The 17,403-nt window shown below is 41.6% G+C and overlaps 6 pseudogenes across 6 annotated transcripts; 2 read left to right on the forward strand and 4 right to left on the reverse strand.

Moving 5' to 3' along the window:
* Positions 1–224: 224 nt before the first annotated feature.
* AT4G06503 lies at positions 225–2,321 on the reverse strand (annotated as a pseudogene; the record flags this gene model as incomplete). The annotated part of the gene is made up of 1 exon: positions 225–2,321.
* Positions 2,322–3,152: 831 nt separating this feature from the next.
* On the forward strand, positions 3,153–4,790 carry AT4G06504 (annotated as a pseudogene; the record flags this gene model as incomplete). The annotated part of the gene is made up of 1 exon: positions 3,153–4,790.
* A 911-nt stretch (positions 4,791–5,701) lies between these two features.
* AT4G06505 lies at positions 5,702–6,322 on the reverse strand (annotated as a pseudogene; the record flags this gene model as incomplete). Its single annotated transcript has 1 exon — positions 5,702–6,322.
* Positions 6,323–8,088: 1,766 nt separating this feature from the next.
* On the reverse strand, positions 8,089–13,782 carry AT4G06506 (annotated as a pseudogene; the record flags this gene model as incomplete). The annotated part of the gene is made up of 1 exon: positions 8,089–13,782.
* A 1,139-nt stretch (positions 13,783–14,921) lies between these two features.
* On the reverse strand, positions 14,922–15,575 carry AT4G06507 (annotated as a pseudogene; the record flags this gene model as incomplete). The annotated part of the gene is made up of 1 exon: positions 14,922–15,575.
* A 45-nt stretch (positions 15,576–15,620) lies between these two features.
* Positions 15,621–17,084, forward strand: AT4G06508 (annotated as a pseudogene; the record flags this gene model as incomplete). The annotated part of the gene is made up of 1 exon: positions 15,621–17,084.
* Positions 17,085–17,403: the final 319 nt, after the last annotated feature.

The raw sequence follows: 17,403 nt of genomic DNA on the forward strand, positions 1-17,403 counted from the left end.
TTACTCAGCTGTAACTTGTAAAATGACCGTACCTTTCAACTTCTATATTTAAATAACTCAGCTACAACATGTAAAACGACCAGAAATTATTGCAAATAACTCAGCTGGGACGTTAAAGAAATTGCAAATATTACGGTGCTTAGAGTCTATATTGTCACGAAATAGATATAACGGTTACCAAACAAGGGAAAGAAGACACATACAGTTCGTGCAAACAAACTATGCACAACAAGTTTTAACATTGTGCCCAACTTCTTTACATCGAGAACATGCGTGTTCCTTCCTAGGGCGTTTATTCTCAACGGCGACTTCTAGTGCTGATTTCATCCTTAGTTTATTAGGCCTGCCAGGCTGGTTCACAACAATTGGAGGCAAGCACGGTTGGTCAATTACAATTTGAGGAACAGGGACTTCCGTATCTGAAGGCATGATTGCACCAGCGTACGCATTGACCAAATAACTGCTCTTATAGTAAGGATTGCACATGGATATACGAGAAACACCGATATGCTCTACAGCTGCGATTGCATGGATGCATTGTAATTTCTCTTTGTCGAAAAGACGGCATGTGCATTTTTTTCTATCCACATTTACCATTTACAACATGCAAAGATTCTCCATAAGTTACATGTACGCGGAAAGCATCAATCGTTTGTACATCCATAAGTCTTGACGCGGTGACACGGGCCTATTAGAGAGACGAATATTAAAAAAAAAACGTCATGGCTGAGTTATTGTTCTTATATCTGGTTTATTATTATTTGAGGACTGAGTTATGCACATAGTTACAGCTGAATTACCTATTACAGTTTTTCAACACCACGTGTGTGCTGAGTTTGCTGCGTGCTCGCATCATCTCTCCGTTTAGCAAACCATCTTGTCATCATCTGTCGTATCGCTTCTTACAGTCGAACTATGGGAAGACTTCTGGCTTTTGACAGTGCTCTGTGCATTGATTCCGCTATATTCGTAGTTATTAAATTGTATCTATCACGGGGAAATGAACACGCGCCCACATTTGAACATCAGGTCTTTGGAGATATGCATGTAGTTGAGGATCACGCTCTTCAATCTCGTTTAACGCTTCATCAAAATCATTCCGCCTTAAACACCTTGCCGTTTTTTTCACCAGAGGGAACATATGTTTTTTTTTGAATTTTACCAAAATGTTCTTATACAAATGGTAAGTGCAAATCCCACGAGTAGCCAACGGTTACACTTCACCAATTGCTTTCCCTATTAACTGATGTCTGTCCGAGATTATTGCCAGGTCCGTTGCATTAGGAATAACAACATTGGGTTGCGTAAAAAACCAACACAAAGATTCATCATTTTCAGTATCAACTACACCGAAAGCTAACGGAAAAAATCTGAAAATTACCATCCTGAGGTAGGTCTGTTAAGAGCGTCCCTTTGTAGCTACCATGGAGAAACGTACCGTCGACAACAACAACTTTGCGCATGAAAGGAAACCCAGCGATACTGGCACCAAACGCAATGAACATATAGTTGAATCTTCCACTCTCATCAATTTGAAGACGCGCGATTTTACTTGAATTTGCCCGTCTTATCATGTATAGGTAAGAAGGCAGTTCTTCAAAACTACTATCAGGGGTTTCCAGAGTGAGCTTCCTTGCATACTTCAGCGTCTTGTATGACTTTCAATAACCCATCTGTTGACACAAATATATTAATTAATAAGTCAACCATAATATATTTATAACTCAGTCAAACTGTAACACAACTCAGCCACAAAGTGATGTTAAGTCAGCCGTAGAAGGGTCATAACTCAACCGGAATGTAATTATATGTCAGCCATAATATACCCATAAGCAATCGTAATATTTCTATAAGTCAGCCATACAATAATAAATAAGTCAGCCGAAACATTGTAATTACCTTTACTCGAAAATGCTTATTCCGACTGTTTTTGGTTTAACATCCGGACCAACGTCACCAAGATAGTCCCTGTAAAGAACTCCAAGTACATCATGTGTTGCTTGTCGGGATCGATTAGAATGTTGCGTCACAGAACATGTGTGTTCCGAATCGTATATACGGACATAAAAATAAGGCTCATCCCCTTGTGTAGATGCATGAACTCTCCAGCGACATCTATCAACCCAGGACTCGTAATTCACTGTAGTCGTATTAGATAGTTGTACATCAAAATCAAATCCATCCCTTATCGCAAGAAGTTTGAGTCGATGCTCCAACTCGAATTTGCTACTGTATCGCTGGCCTGCCGCGAGTGTTAGCGTAGACAGCTCCAACCTTAAATCAGTCGAGCTCCCAACAGATCCAATCATTTCAATGTTTTGAATTTGAGTTCTCTTCTTTGGAGGAAGTTTTGGTCAATCTTCGTTTTTATTCTGAGGCTCGCCGTATACAGCAAAGTTATCATCATCAGATTGAGAAGGCACCATTATAGATTGAGAAGACTTTCAGATAGTGTATAAGGGTAGGAATGTTTCATATGACCCCATTATTATACATTATTTGGAACGATCAATTACAAAGGTTGGAAAAATACCGAGGGTGTCGATCCAGTATGCGAGTTCCCCTTGTTTACTCTCTTAAAATAATAAGTCTGGGGGAGAGAAAGAACCCCAAAGAAAAAAGAGCACAATGAGAAATTTTGAAACTATGGAGCACAATGAGAAATTTTGAAACTATGGAGCACAATGAGAAATTTTGGAAGCTTTTCAGCAATGAAGATCTTGAAGGACGTTTTAGAGAAGCTGGTGTCGATCGACACCACACTTGTGTCGAAAGACATTCTTATTGCTGCCAAAGGAGTTTTCATTTACTGAAAAGTCTTTGAGAAGCCCTGAAGTCTTCCTTATTTGTAAAGTAGTCCCTGCAAGTTTTTAGTCACGAATATACCTAATTGTTTAGTCATTGTTAGACCTAAGTTTTGGTTTTAGAGATTGTAACACATTTTTGAGAGAATAATCCAATCCTTTGAGAGAGGATTCTGAACTCCTTTACATCTATTCTTAATTCATCAATGCAAACTATTAAGATTAAGATTTGTGTTTCTGTTATCATGTCTGAGTAATCACCTTGTTGGGTTTAGGGATTTAGATGGATTAGTAGATCGAAAACCCCTTATTCTTAGAGTTCTTCATCTTGATTATTCTTATTACTAGTTTTAGATTGATCACCTAGAACTTGATATTAGATAATGGGTATGCGCGCCATAGGTACTTGTTATTAAAACTATCATATATGAGCCTAGGCATTGAAGAAAGAACATGTAGGCTCATAGAAGGGCTATGGTTTAGATACTAGGTGAACTAATCAAGCTTATTAACAATGCATGCTTTAGCATATGATTTATCGGCTTCTCTGGTTATCTTAGCTCTGAGTATAGAGAGTTTCGCTGAACGCCACCGGTTACTCTAGAATCATAAGTTTGAGTTCGAGAACGGTGCGATAACAATCCTAATATTAGCTAGATCTACAATTTATCTATCTCCCGAGACAATTCTTAGACCCGACGCTTTAATCACTTGAGTCTATAACTCGTTTACTTGCTTATTTGTCTTTTACATTCAATTACTTCATCTAGCTTATTAAACAACATCATAAGTCTATTGTGTGAATATTGAGAGCTCAGTGGAATTCGACCCTTAAGTGCTACGACGATCTCTTATTTGCGGGAGTAAGCTTAACGCAATTTGAGCTATATCAACCTCTTTATCCAGATTGCACAAACAACAGTAAGCTCTCTACTATTGTTTCACTCTTTAGGCTAAAGACTCAGGGTGGTTGGTCTACTTGAGTCCTTGTCAAATATGCTACCCAAGGGTAATGTCTTGCACATATCCTTGTACGAGGTGAAGAAGTTTTTTAAAACTTTTGATATGGGTTATGAAAAGATACATGCTTGTGTAAATGACTGCTGTTTATTCAGAAATCAGTTTCAGGAGCTTGACACTTGTCCTAAATGCAATTCTTCACGATGGAAGATTAACACGCGAACTGGTGAGGTGAAGAAAGGTAATCCATAGAAACTACTTAGGTACTTTCTGATCATTCTAAGTCTCAAGAGGATGTTCATATCAGAGGACATGACCAAAGACTTACAGTGGCATTTCACTAACAAGAGCACCGGTGGAAAAATGTGTCATCCGGTAGATTCTGTGACATGGGATCAAATGAATCAGAAGTATCACTCATTTGCTGCAGAAGAATGGAATATTAGGCTTGGACTCTCCACATATGCGGTTAAGCCTTTCAACATGACGAATGTTAACTATAGTGCATGGCCTGTTTTGCTACTCAACTACAACATGCCACCTGACAAGTGTATGAAAGAGGAGAATATCATGTTGAAATTGCTGATTCTTGGTCCAAACCAACCTGAAAACAATATAGATGTGTATCTAGAACCGCTAATAGATGATCTCAACCATCTCTGGGAAAAGGGAGAGTTAACTTATGATGCATTCAGTCACACAACATTCACGTTAAAAGCAATGCTTCTCTGGACCATACAGGATTTTCCTACATATGGAAATCTAGCAGGCTGCAAAGTCAAAGGCAAAATGGGTTGTCCAGTATGCGGGAAGCAAACAGATAGTTTGTGGTTGAGTAACTGCAGAAAGCACGTGTATATGTCTCATCGGAAGTCTCTGTCACCCACACATGTTTATAGGCCAAAGAAAGCGTGGTTTGATAGTAAAGCTGAGCATGGAAGAAGAGGTAGGATTCTGACTGGTCATAACATATATCAACTGATAATAAGTTTTTAGTCAATTATCCTAAAACACCAATCATGTCGTTGTAGTATTTTAGGTTGTCAATCCAAATGGGTGTGATGCTAACAATCAAGATGTGATCAGAAGTCACTAAGTCAAGCCAAGCAATAACAGGTTTTGGTGCGTTCTAACAGTCCTAAGTGAACATGCAGAAAACAGAAAAAAGCAGAAACAAATAAACACTCGACCAACACAGCTCTTTGCAGAGCACTGGGTGTGGTCGAGTGACAGGTCGAGTAACAGACAGATAATGTAACAGGGATACTCGACTGCACAGTCTGTTGCCAGACAACTGGGTGGTCGAGTATGAGGTCGAGTAACAGTAAAGAATTGTAGAAACTAAGCAACAGATGACAAGATGCAGTACACAGCAATAGAGTAAACAATAAAATCAATCAGATAAAGAATTCCTAAGGATGGGGTAATTGAGTAGTTTCGTTTCCTCAGTTTACAGGTGATTGACATGCTCAATAAATTAACCCTAGACAACAAGTTCATCAACCAAATCTAAGTGCCACCGCAACAGAGACTCTCAAGCTAACCTAGTCCCAGACTCAATCACCATTGACGAGAGCTAACTTAACAGGCATTACGAATCAACAATAGGCATTCCAATAGGCGGAAATGTCTGGGCTCAAATTCCAGTTGATCAGAAAGCAATAGGCATTAAGAACAATTAATCCAGAAGGGATCTATCAACCAATACTCAATCACCTAGCATACTGAGAATTCTACACTACTCTAACCCATCCTCAGAAACCTATTCACTACTCAGACATCATAACAGAAAGCATAAACGTTGAACAAATTGAAAACATGATAACAACAATGTAACAGCAGGATGATAACAGAATGAACAACAGTAAACGAAATCAAGAACAGGAACTGAATACTGAATACTGAATAGATAAAGAGAAATCCGGATTACAAAAAGTCTAGAACACAAGGTCTGCGGAAATAAAATTAGATAAAAAACTTCTTGTCTGCGAAAATGAGAAGTACATGCTACTTATAGCCAAATATCCCGAAAACCCTAATACTCAAAACAACGAAGTATTGGGACAGGTTAAGAACTGTACTCGACCCACGTGGTCGAGTGAGAGGTCGAGTGAATAGCTGGAGCCTTCTTGTTTTCCTTGTGCTCGTGTGTCTGGTTGAGTGCGGAATGAAGAAGGATCTGAAGCTTGTCACCGAGTATGCAGTCGAGTGGTGTCAGAAGATACTCGACTTCCAGGTTGAGTGACGAGGTCGAGTGGTGGTCTGATGATAGAGGTGAAGACACTCGACCTCATGGTCGAGTGAAGTGATCGAGTGATGGTCTGGTGATGGAGATGAGGGCACTCGACCTCGGGGTCGAGTGGTGAAGTGAAGTGGTGATGTCCTCTACTCGACCTGGTGGTCGAGTGGTCTCTTGAGATCTTGAAGCTCCTACTCGACCTCTGGGTCGAGTGGTTTGGCATGATCAGGTCCGCTTCTTCCAGATAGCTCGTCAACAGCTCCAAATCACCTGAAATCAACGCAAATATGTAACATGCATGCAAAACTATCCTAAACATGCAAAGTGATGACAAATGATGTGAAATGGTATAAAACAGTGATGATATGATGATAAAGTGATGACAAATGGATGCTCAAAACATGCAAAATACACACTTATCAACTCCCCCAAACTTAGTCTTTGCTTGCCCTCAAGCAAACAATCAAGAACAAGCTGGAGGTGAGGTTTGAAAGCGGGGACTCAGAGCCAAAGCACCAGATAGACCAGATGAAATCAATGTCCAAGTTGAAAGTTCTAAGCTGCAAGATCGAATTCTACTTAAAAACGTTAGCCATGCCTCATCAATCAATCAATCCGACTCATATGCTCGACCTACACAAGTTTTCAAATCTACCAATCCCTTTAACATTGATTAGTTCTGGAACGTGAATCAAGCAATGAATCATCAAAGAAATCATTTGGCTAAGGTAAAAGGTCAAGAGACAAAGATGGTCCCTTACAGAATAGGCTCAGTAACAGGGGATATCTCAAAAAATGATTAAGCTTTAGTAGAATGCTAAAGGTAAGTCCCAAGCTATGCATACAGAGATAAGATCTCATCTACCCAGAGTACATCAAATGAAGCTCTAATGGTAATCCCATCTCTAATCCCAATACAAGAACTAAACGCTACCCTTTGCATTGATGAATCTTTTAAGCCCTTTTTCTAATCATTCTTTTCTTTTCTCTTAACTCTAGGAGAAGCTTTCTCAACACTTTGATATATCTAGCGGATTTGGATTTCTTTAACAACTAAGGTTCCTGTTTTTAACATTTTAAAACCAAGGGATTTTGCCCATCTTTAATAGCTAACAAGAACTCTTTCTTTTCTTTACAAATCCCAAAACCTTTACTAGACTTTTTCTGCTTCTTTAGCTTACTTCACCTAGAGTCTTCTACCTTTTCTTATCAATGAATCAACCCCTTTTTTTTTCTTTTAAACACATCCCAACCCAAAGTATAAGCGCCCACCTAGTCCTATCTAGTCTGAAAAATGCGAACTAGAAGTACATGAGACACTATCTCTGTCGTTACGAACCTAACACTTTCTACCAAGCTTAATCGGAATAAGACCTCACAAACACTCACAAGTGATATAGGGCTCGAAATAAAGTCTAGGTTTGGGTTTGGGTTAACTGCTCTAATAAGGAGAGTCAACTACTTGGATTAACAAGAGTGATCAAAATGAATAAGAAAATCCAAGTATTTTAGGGTATCCATTCAAATTTGATGCAGATATGATAATTAAAGATCAGATTCAGGTTCAAATTGATAGGAATGGTATCAGATGATGACAGTGTGGTCGAGTAGAGCAATCTAGGTATGGTTCAGTTTTTTTTTTTCAAATTCATTGACTATGCAACAGACAACTACCAACGAGGGCACTGAGTTTATCTGGTGAATCAAAATGCTTACAAGGCTATCTCATCATCATCCCTTATGCATATGCAACAGTCCTAAATGAAACACTCAAGACTCGATCCTAAATGTAATGCAACTACATGAACACTCTTTTTTTGTGAAATCATTTTCTGAAATTTTTCATTTTATTTTGTTTTTTTCTATGCCTTAGATGAATGCAGACTCAAAAATATACACAATGCAACACACACTTCCTGAGCCCTCCCCCAACCTTAAATCACACAGTCCACTGTGCGAATAAACTTGGAAGAGAGTACTCAGGACAGATCCAATCACAGAAACAAAAAATGAAGAAACAAATCACAAAAGATGATATAATACAATGGTGAAGTGAGGCGCTTACCTCAGTCGAAGAATGAACGTAGTTGCTCGTCAATGGCTGCCTGCGATTGCTCCCAGGCCATAGACGAACCGTCTTGTTCTGTATCAGCTCCAGCGGGTGGGTACTCGACCTCATCAGCTCTGTGGCGGCCAGCACCGCTCTGAGGAAACTCGACCTCTCTCCTTCTGCTGCGGCCAGCACCGCGGTCGCGTAAACTACGAGACTGCAGAAGTCGTGCGCTCCTACTGCTAGATCGAGTGAGTGTGGTCCTCCTCTTCCTCCCAGATTCACGAGGCTTGAATGATGAATGCCTCGAAGGGACATGCGGAATCTCCTGCTCTCTAGGCAAAGGCCTGCGTCGACTTGGCTCGGGTGCGTCATATCTCCTCGAAGGCATGTCCTGAGGGAGATGTCCCTGCGGAATCGCTGTAGTGGAAGAGGAGCAGCAGAGCTTGTTCTTCATAAACTTGATAGCCCTGAGGCACTTGGCGAGTAACTTGTCCTGTTTCATGCACCACTTCTACAGCTTGTTGTTGTTTCTGTGAGCTTCGCTCAAACTCCTGCTTTCCCTCGCAGGAGGTATATGCTCACTGAAATGATACATGCTCGTGTCAAACTCCGTCGCATCTATATCATCCGTCTCATCAATATCTTCTGTTGTAGCTCGTTCGGTATGACTGATCTCCTCAGTTGGCGGACTACCCTCGAAATAAAGTTCTTCAAGCGCAGGCTTGAAGTCAATGTTCCTGCCCTCGAGAATCCTAGTAGCGTTAATGCAGGGGAGAAGAATGTTGGCGATTTTAATCGATGAATGCTCGAACCTGTAGCGGTGAAAGTCACCAGCCATGTCAAACTCCAAGAACTCACATCTGCGCAAATGATCCAAGTCCATCATCCTCGGTGCTAAACCTAGTTCCTTGAGCGGTACTTCACAAGCTTCCAGAATTGGCGTCATAACGCCACCCACGCATAGTGCTCCTCTCACCTTCTTCTTCCCGTTCGTCAACGCCCACTTCCTGTATCCACACAGATGGATCAACAGAGGCATTACTGGTGGTGCGTTGTTGAGATCGCCTCTCAAGACATTCTTCCCCTTCGTCCGGCGGAGAATCCCTGTAAGCGCATAATCTATCATCTCCATGTCCGTGTTAGACACGGTGTCTGTAGACTCCCTGGAGTAAAAGACGTTGGCGACCGATCGCTGAAAGTAGCAGATCACAGGACTTCGGATTTGGTTGCCCTTAAACCGCGCCGAGTTTAGCGGTAGATTGTTCCCTATAGTGGTCCACAAATCCTTAAGCTCTTCTCTGTCAAATCTGGGTTTGGTTCCCTTTCCACAAGGGAAACCAAACAGTTCTTCCAACTTCTTGATCGAAAGCTGATACCGCTGTTCATTCACTGAGAACGTCAAGAAGCCTAACCCCATGGTATCCAGCCCAAAGTCCGTGAGTGCCTCATACATCTCCACTTGCAGCGTGGAAAGAAACTCGATTGTCTCCTCCTTATAGGCAGGGTAAGGGTAAGACATGAGTGTCTCCAGATGACACTTCTCGAACAGATGCTGCACGTCCTCCAGTAACCCCAGCTAGGCTAAAGTCTCATAGCACGGATACCGCGTTCCCCAGAAATCATTCATCTCAAAGAACCTGATATACTCCTCCACTGTAACCTCGTCGGGTTTGTTCAGCAGCTTCGTCTCCCTGCACCATGACTCTGGCTCATACTCAGTCTCGATATCCTCATCAATCAGCTCATATCTACTTGACATCGCCCTCTTTCCTCTGGTGATTTCAGCTCTTCTCTGATTACGTCAGGCTGCAGAGCGTTCGAATTCATCCCTGAAGCTCTGGTAAACATGTTGCTCTCTCGGTCTAGCGGATCAGGACTCAGCTTCATCTACATTGTAATCAGGGTCCATAGAGGATTCTCCGCTGTAGTTACTCATGATGAAACCTGAAAACGGACAAAACTCAAAAATAAACGTTAATACGTTAGTAATAGCAAACCAAAAACACAAACCAATCAAGTGAACCGGTCGAGTGATTTAATAGAGTAAACCGTCTGTTTTGAAATAGATTTTTTTTCGGTTGATCGAGTGATTTTGCTTGGTCGAGTGGTGAGCTTGAAGAGGAGGAGTCGAGTGAACTGTGAAACGAAAACGGGCTTGTGGTCGAGTGGTTATTGACAGCCGAGTGAAGCCGTGAAGCTTGAGTGGTGAAAACAACGAGCATTGGAGTTGAATCGAGTGAACTTGGGGAAGTCGAGTGGCCAATGAACTTGAGGGATGGGAGAACGACGGCACCTTGGTCTTGTGGTGATGTAGAAGTGGTGAAGGCGGCTTGGTGAAGGGATGATGTGAGAAGAAGTCGAGTGATTAAGCGATGAAGAAGATGGTGATTGGGGATCGAGTAAAGTGGAGCTCACGGAAGAAGAGAAGACGGCGGTGTGAAGCGGTCGAGTGGTTGTGGTAGTGGAGAGGTCGAGTGAAGGTTGTGAGGATGACAATGGTGATGAGCGACGGTCGAGTAGCAAGTGGATTGGAGATGAGCTGCGGTGGTGATTCCTTCAGGGCGAATGATGAGGCTTGGACGGAGGAGAAGGTGATGTGAAATCGAGTGTCGCAGCAATTGGTGAGGTCGAGTTGTTTGGAGTTGGTCGAGTGTGGGAGGAAGAGAGATGGGGAGGTCGCGTTTTTGAAGAGAGAAGGCGATGAGATCGAGTGAAGGGATAAGGGGAGGTCGAGTGGAGTGGAGAAGAAGAGATAGATTTCGTTATCACTTTGTGGGAGCGTGGAGACATGGCTGCAGCAGTGGGTCCCTCGTTGTCTCCTTGTCTCTTCTCTATATTCTCTGTTCACTAGAAAAATCCCCAGGAAATCCCGCAATCTTCTGTAAACTTGATGAACTCTTTGTAACATTCTGTAGCTTCTGTTGGTCGAGTAAAATGATGATTTAAATTTTTTTACGTTTTTAAACATCACTCAAACACGACCAATATACTCGATCTCTAGGACATCAGTAGAGTAAAAGTTTTGAATTTTTACTCTACCTTCACTTTACTCCTTTCTTCCTGAGAACCACAAACACAACCAAAACAAATCAAAAATAACAAGAAAGTAAAAATTATTTACAAGGATAGTCATGGAACTTCCTCCCAAGTGAGCTTGTTTTAAGTCTCTAGCTTGACTCCTCACACTTATCAAGAAGAAAATGAACTGTAGAGAGGGTCAGCATAATCCTCTCTGATACCATCATCATACTCAGCGTCCTCCCTGGAGAGGTCTGCAGCAGAATACTCAATTCCCCTTTCTTCAAAATAGGCTTCCTTCTCTTCTTGAGGGTAATCTGTCTCTGGAGACCATCTTGAAGTGAATTCTTTTCTCGGGATAGTGTTAATCCCGCCTTTAGGTTGAGCTTCCTTCTGCATCTGATTCAGCTTACTCCTAAGTTCCTCAATAGTGTGGGCTAGCTTCTCTATAGTTTCATCTTGCTTATCAGACCTCTTTTTAAGTTCTTTCACTCGTTCAGTCTCATATCCTTCTCCTGAGATCGCTTTATCATTTCCAGAGGTTCTTCCATCTTCGGTTGACCCTTGTGGAGTTTTGTTGATGCCAAACTGCAACTTGATATGCTTTCCAAGGTTGAGACTTATTTTCCCTTCCCTGACATCTATCACTGCTCCCACTGACGCTAAAAAGGGTCTTCCCAGTATTAAGGGATCCTTATGCTCTACTTCCATATCCAGCACCACGAAGTCTGTAGGCACTTCTACGCCATTAATCATGACTGGTAGGTCTATCAGCATGCCGAACGGTTTTCTAGAAGACCTATCCGCAAGGATCAAAGTCAGGTCACAAGGTTTATATTGAATGAACTCTAACCTTCTTGCCACAGAGAGTGGCATCAAGCTAACAGAGGCTCCGAGATCGCACAGACAATCGCTGAAAGCAAATTCCCCAATGGAACATGGTAGAGTGAAAGATCCAGGATCTTCTAACTTCTCTTGAACAATCCTCTTATCAGCAGCTCGAGATGGAGTGGCATCACTTTCATCATCCGAATCGTGATACATCTTGATCCTTTCCAGTATTAAATTTCTCACATCTTTGTGAGGATCAGGAATCAGGTTAAGAATTTCCATTAGTGGCATCACAGCTTCAATCTCGTCCAACTGCTTCGCTGCAACAGACTTGTATCTCTCCATCCATGCTTTCCTGAATGTCCACGGAAGAGCACGTGAGGGTAGTGGAGTAGGTTTGAATCGTTTTACCATTCTCTCGATTATGGCGGCCTTCTCTTCCGAGGTGGATTGAGTGAGATGGCGAGATGACAGATGGTGATGGCGTGAGCGGTTGCATACTCTTTTGGATTCTGTATGGACTTCCCTGGAAGTCCTGTAACTTTTGGTGCAGAGGTAGATGCTGATTGGCCTTCCAAGTATCTGACTTTGGTATTCAATGCAGTCCAGCTTATGGTGCAATTCAGATAATTTCTTAGCAATTTCCATTGAGCTAGATGCTTGTCCCTGTAGCAGCTGTTGGACCATCTGTTTCATTTCAGCATCAGGAGCAGCAGGACCTTGGTTTTGCTGAGATGCAAACCCAGGTGGTGGTGGTTGCTGGTAGTTCCCCTGGAATTGCTGCTTAGGAACGAAACCTTGGTTGTAGGGAACAAAAGGTTTGTTCTGACCTTGTTGTTGCTGTGGAGGATACACCTGATCCTGAGGGTTAGCAACGTTGGTGCTGCGGTAGGAGAGGTTGGGATTGTTGGTTTTGAAGTTGTTGTATCCTTTGTAGCCACCCTGGTTGTTGTTGATGTAGCTGACTTCTTCCAACTGGTTACCCTCCCCATCTTGGACTTGATACTGCTCGTCATCAACAAGGAAGTGCACATGCTTCTGCTGGCTAAGAAGAATCCTGTCCAGCTTGTCATTCAGCGCTTTGATCTCCTTCCTGTGTTTGTCATCAGAGTCAGTTGTTCCTCTGACGGTTCTATCACAGTCTTCGTTGTAATTGCCATCTGATTGAGCAAGGTTCTCAACCAATTCCCAGCCTTCTTCCACATCCTTGTTCTGGAAATTCCCATTGCTGGCGGTATCCAGAAGCATTCTGATGCGTGGTAGGACTCCTCTGTAAAGAGTGATGAGCAGAGAGGCTCCCATGCTTCACAGAAGCTTTCACCAGTCTTCTGTGAGAAACCAGAAATCTCATTTCTGAGTCTTGCAGTTCTGGCATTGGAGAAGAACTTTGACAGAAAAGCCTTCTTACAATCATCCCAGGTGGTGATTGAGTCATGGGGCAGATTCTTCTCCCAGATGTGTGCTTTGTCTCCCAAGGAGAATGGAAACAAACGGAGCTTGAATCCGTCTTCACTGACACCATTGATCTTTGTTAGGTTGCAAAGCCTATCGAAATCATCAAGGTGGTCGAGTGGATCCTCCATTGGCAAACCATGGAATTTGTTCCCCTGAATCATCGAGATGAGACCACTCTTAATCTCGAAGTTGTTGTTCTGGATAGCAGCAGGTGCAATTCCCTTCCTCTAACGGTGATCACGTGGTGCATCTCCAGCACCAATGTTGGAAGGGCCGTTTTGTTGATTCTGTTCTTCAGCCATATCGAGTGGTTGCTGAGGTACAGGGTTGACTGTGGTTCTCCTTTTTCTAAGTTTGCGGGCTGTGCGGTTGATGTTGTCATTGAAAAGGAGGTTCTGGTTGCCTGTTGATCGAGTTCGCATACAGCAGAGGTGTACCTGGATCAAGAAGACAACAAGAAAAACACACAGTTAGTAATTGAAAAGAAAATTGAAAAAGAACTTGATCTAAGCAAGTCTGAAATCTCAAATGTAACAAACAAACACCCAATTGGCAACGGCGCCAAATTGATAATAAGTTTTTAGTCAGTTATCCTAAAACACCAATCATGTCGTTGTAGTATTTTAGGTTGTCAATCCAAATGGGTGTGATGCTAACAATCAAGATGTGATCAGAAGTCACTAAGTCAAGCCAAGCAATAACAGGTTTTGGTGCGTTCAAACAGTCCTAAGTGAACATGCAGAAAACAGAAAATCAAGCAGAAACAAATAAACACTCGACCAACACAGCTCTTTGCAGAGCACTGGGTGTGGTCGAGTGATAGGTCGAGTAACAGACAGATAATGTAACAGCGATACTCGACTGCATAGTCTGTTGCCAGACAACTGGGTGGTCGAGTATGAGGTCGAGTAACAGTAAAGAATTGGAGAAACTAAGCAACAGATGACAGGATGTAGTACACAACAGTAGAGTAAACAATAAAATCAATCAGATAAAGAATTCCTAAGGATGGGGTAATTGAGTAGTTTTGTTTCCTCAATTTACAGGTGATTGACATGCTCAATAAATTAACCCTAGACAACAAGTTCATCAACCAAATCTAAGTGCCACCGCAACAGAGACTCTCAAGCTAACCTAGTCCCAGACTCAATCACCATTGACGAGAGCTAACCTAACAAGCATTACGAATCAACAAGTTAAAGCCAAAATGCTCCCTGCAACCAATACCTTGGTACAGGGTCACGAATCTCTGGAATTAGTGGTTCAAACATTTCATCGAACACCTTTTGGGCGCGGAAATGTCTGGACTCAAATTCCAGTTGATCAGAAAGCAATAGGCATTAAGAACAACTAATCCAGAAGGGATCTATCAACCAATACTCAATCACCTAGCATACTGAGAATTCTACACTACTCTAACCCATCCTCAGAAACCTATTCACTACTCAGACATCATAATAGAAAGCATAAACGTTGAACAAATTGAAAACATGATAACAATAATGTAACAGCAGGATGATAACAGAATGAACAACAGTAAACGAAATCAAGAACAGAAACTGAATACTGAATACTGAATAGATAAAGAGAAATCCGGATTACAAAAAGTCTAGAACACAAGGTCTGCGGAAATAGAATTAGATAAAAAACTTCTTGTCTGCGAAAATGAGAAGTACATGCTACTTATAGCTAAATATCCCGAAAACCCTAATACTCAAAACGATGAAGTATTTGGACGGGTTAAGAACAGTACTCGACCCACGTGGTCGAGTGAATAGCTGGAGTCTTCTTATCTTCCTTGTGCTCGTGTGTCTGGTTGAGTGCGGAATGAAGAAGGCTCTGAAGCTTGTCATCGAGTATGCAGTCGAGTGGTGTCAAAAGATACTCGACTTCCAGGTTGAGTGACGAGGTCGAGTGGTGGTCTGATGATGGAGGTGAAGACACTCGACCTCATGGTCGAGTAAAGTGATCGAGTGATGGTCTGGTGATGGAGATGAGGGCACTAGACCTCGGGGTCGAGTGGTGAAGTGAAGTGGTGATGTCCTCTACTCGACCTGGTGGTCGAGTGGTCTCTTGAGATCTTGAAGCTCCTACTCGACCTCTGGGTCGAGTGGTTTGTCATGATCAGGTGCGCTTCCAGATAGCTCGTCAACAGCTCCAAATCACCTGAAATCAACGCAAATATGCAACATGCATGCAAAACTATCCTAAACATGCAAAGTGATGACAAATGATTTAAAATGGTATAAAACAGTGATGATATGATGCTAAAGTGATGACAAATGGATGCTCAAAACATGCAAAATACACACTTATCATCAACTACTCAAAAAATACAAGAACGATTTTGGAAATGTAAGAGTAAAAGGAAGAAAGAGGAAGATGAATGATTGTGTTGGATCAACTTCTAGTACTGATGATGAATCCATTGAATCTGAAGAAGAAGAATAACAATTAGATGAAGAGGAGCTATCAAAATGGAAGAAGTGCTCAATCTTATTCAAGTTAGATTATTGGAAGGTATGATTTAAATCATAGTTTTTATTCCACTATATGTTCAGATTTGGAGTAAGATTTTCAAAATAAATGTCTTAACCATTCTTTTTATTATCTGTTATTATTTTGTCTAGGAAATGCCGGTTAGACATAACTTAGACGTGATGCACGTGGAGAGAAATGTTGCCGCTAGCCTTGTCTCTACAATGCTACATTGTGGGAAGTCAAAGGATGGAATTAATGCTCGAAAAGATCTGCAACTGCTCGATATTAGGAGGGATTTCCATCCCCAAGCACGTGGAAAAAGAACCTACCTTCCTACATTGTGGAAAGTATTTTGTAAGCGCTTATTTGACTTCAGAGGTCCGAATGGCTACTGTTCTAATATTTCCAAATGTGTGAAGATAGAAGATTCTACGGTTAAAGGACTTAAATCACATGATTATCATGTGTTGATGCAACAACTTCTTCAGGTTGCAATTAGAGGTATAAGATGAATTATGTTAGCTTAACTCTTGCATAATTTGCTACGTTGTTTTTAATCTTCAATGTTATCTACTTATAGGTTTATTACCTAAAGGTGTCGGATAGCTATTGGACGCTTCTGTGCTTTCTTCAACAAACTGTGTCCGCGAGTTATTGACAGAGAGACAGTTTCTATAATGGAGAATGAAATTGTGGAAACTATCTCCATGTTTGAGAGGTTCTTCCCTCCAGGTTTCTTCGATATAATGGGGCATTTGACAGTCTACTTAGGCAGGGAAGCTCGCTTATGATGACCAATTCATTTTCGTTGGATATACCCATTTAAGAAGTATAATCCAGTAGCTTATAATGTTGTATCCTTTAAAATACACTTTAATGCTTAAAAGTTACATGTGTTTTATCTTCAGGTACATGAAAGTTCTGAAGGACTCTGTCGTATTGCTGAAGCATATCTTGCTGACGAATGTATGCGGTTCTGTAGTGATTTCCTGAAAAAAGACAACAAATGCAGATGAGGAAATTGAAAGAAATGTTAATTATGAGAACTGCTCTATATTGGAGGGTCGGTGTACTGACCCACGTAAGGACATCGACCACGGGCAAGACTTCAAATTTTAAAAAGTTGCGCGAATGCATGGCTAATTGACCTTAAGCATTCAGTTGGTTACTGAGTGAGTTCTGGATAATGGTTTAAGTTTCATAATCATATTTTCATGCATTCTTGATTGATTGTGAGTTATATGAATCATGTGAATGGTTATATTAGATTGCATATGTGATCTTTCGATTCTTATGCTATTGTTTATGGTTGGGAAGTTGTGTTGGGATATTGATGAGTCTATGTGTTTGATTTAACCATGTGTTTCATAATATTTTAAACTTTGGGGTCTTGGTACGTGGTGCTTGTGGAGGAGGCAAAGACCATAAGCGTGCCAAGATCATGATATGTCTGACCTTCATAGTGAACCGTGCTATCGTGGGGTCTTGTAACAAAGTTACTTGATCGCCATGAAGTGCGAAGAACTCGGAGAGATGGGGCTAGCTACCCTGGCCGAGTGTCT

The sequence above is a fragment of the Arabidopsis thaliana genome, chromosome 4 (genome assembly GCF_000001735.4).
Source record: "Arabidopsis thaliana chromosome 4, partial sequence".
Lineage (NCBI taxonomy): Eukaryota > Viridiplantae > Streptophyta > Magnoliopsida > Brassicales > Brassicaceae > Arabidopsis > Arabidopsis thaliana.